The following is a 2,295-nucleotide window of genomic DNA, read 5'->3' as shown; positions in this document are numbered from 1 at the left end:
TACAGCAAGTAACTGTACAACTTTATAATAAACACTGGGATGTCACTGAATTCATCGTTGAAAGGAAGCAAAGTAGAAACAAAAGTCTTAAGTTACAAAATAATTTAAAAACTGGTTTAGAGAACGTTATGAAACCAAATACATAGCTATGTTTAAACATGATCTTTGCAGGGTGAGAAGGGACAATAGTAAAACAAGTTAACACACGTTAAAATGATTAAAAAAGTACGTATTTGATCATATTCTTAAAACTTGATATTGAAGCAGTTTTAACGTGGTATAAATACTAGCATATTATTCTCTTCCATAGAAGCGAAGCTACTATTAAAAACAATAGGTCTAGTTAGCTATAAGCTACTATTAAAAACAATAGGGCTAGTTAGCTATAAGCTACTATGACAAACAATAGGGTTAGTTAGCTATAGGTTACTATTAAAAACAATAGGTCTAGTTAGCTATAAGTTACTCTTAAAAACAATAGGTCTAGTTAGCTTAGGCTACTATTAAAAACAATAGGTCTAGTTAACTATAAGCTACTATTAAAAACAATAGGCCTAGTTAGCTATAGGCTACTATTAAAAACAATAGGTCTAGTTAGCTATAGGCTACTATTAAAAACAATAGGCCTAGTTAGCTATAAACTACTATTAAAAACAATAAGGCTAGTTAGTTCTAAAGACAAAGCTGTTATTAGTTGTTAGTCCACTTAGACACCTCCCTTGCCCCACCAAAGGATGATGCCTCAATGGGGGTCATCAGGAGGGGAGATCGAACGATTTCGCCAATTACATGGCCTAACTAGATGGAGTGCACGTTAGTTGTGATGTTTAAAGCTAGTTCATTATGAGTCCACCCTTAGAGTTTACGCACAAAGCTGCACAAAATGCTATCGATAGGCTAGAGGATAGGCAGTTGGGCAACAGCAATACCATCAATTCTTGGCCTGTTCTTGCCTGACTAAATAGTGGGATTTGACTGTCATGTGGATCCAAAGTACGAAGAATATATTTTTAACTAAAGGGACGCCCTGAAAAGGAATGCTTTCATGCTTATTAATTTATACATAAATTTTTCAGGCTGCATAGATCTTACACGAAATATTTTGTTTTTATTTTTTATGTAAGCTAAAGTTACAAACGTCCATATTGTCAAAATGAAAATGTATAAAATATAATATTCTTCAACATAATTTCTCTGAAAGTAGTCACACTAACATAATAGATTATGTAATGCTTACCATTTTAGGTTGTCAAAAAGTAGCACCTTAGTTAATAACATGTATTTTGATTGTAAAACTAAGATATTTCTTAACATTTCGATTAATTCAAAAATACATAAACAAAAACTAGGACTTTAGTAAGTTGTTGAAACATCTGGTCAACAGAACTTCTTGTAATCTCATTTAAACATTTAGTAATAAACGAAATCGTTTGAATATGAAAAATGATATTGTATTTTACATCAAGTTTGTTATAGTTTAACATTGGTGCAGTTCACTTCATGATTTATCAAAGAATTATCTATATACTAGTATTAACATGAAATAATAAAAACCTATGTAGTCCTGAAAATAACTGTTTTCTTCGTATTAAAGCTACTTTAAACATAAACTGTGCTAACTCTATTTAACCTGTACAAAGAAGACCAGTCAGCTTACATTAATTCTGTCACTATCTACTGAAAAAAATGACAAGTTTCATTCGGAAGTTTAACAATTTGTTATTGTATATACAAGTTATTAACACATATATATATCCTATAAGCAAAGAAACAACAAATGAACACTGTTTCGATTTTAAAAACTTCGTACTGTGTAAATCAGATTAACCAAGTAAAATAAGTATTTAACATTTGCCATATATGTCAAAAAGTGGAATTTGACGAATATTGTGTCTTCTATAGTTACAAATTGCTATGTTTTGCTGAAAAACATTTAGATTCACTACGAAAATGCAAACACAAAACACGTGGCACATCTGGTTTAGCATAACCTTTGTCCCAAGAGATAAACAGTTCAAGATTTACAAAAGTTTTTGGTTTCCAGCAGAACCTTTTGAAGTAAAATAAACTGGCTAAGTGTATTATAGAAGCGCTAATAATGCATTTTATACACGTCGTGTGAAGATATTGATGTGTAGAAGTATCTCTGATCATTGTAGCATAGTTCAAAGCAATGAACAGTATTATTCACGTCATATTCCAGAAACACTGTCTCACCAGATTCAGAGTTATTGATAAATTGTTTCAAATACCTTACAGTTTAAATAATAGTCAATATATGTGGATATATATATA

Source organism: Limulus polyphemus, unplaced genomic scaffold, assembly GCF_000517525.1.
Source record: "Limulus polyphemus unplaced genomic scaffold, Limulus_polyphemus-2.1.2 Scaffold240, whole genome shotgun sequence".
Lineage (NCBI taxonomy): Eukaryota > Metazoa > Arthropoda > Merostomata > Xiphosura > Limulidae > Limulus > Limulus polyphemus.
Note: the sequence above shows the minus strand (reverse complement) of the source record.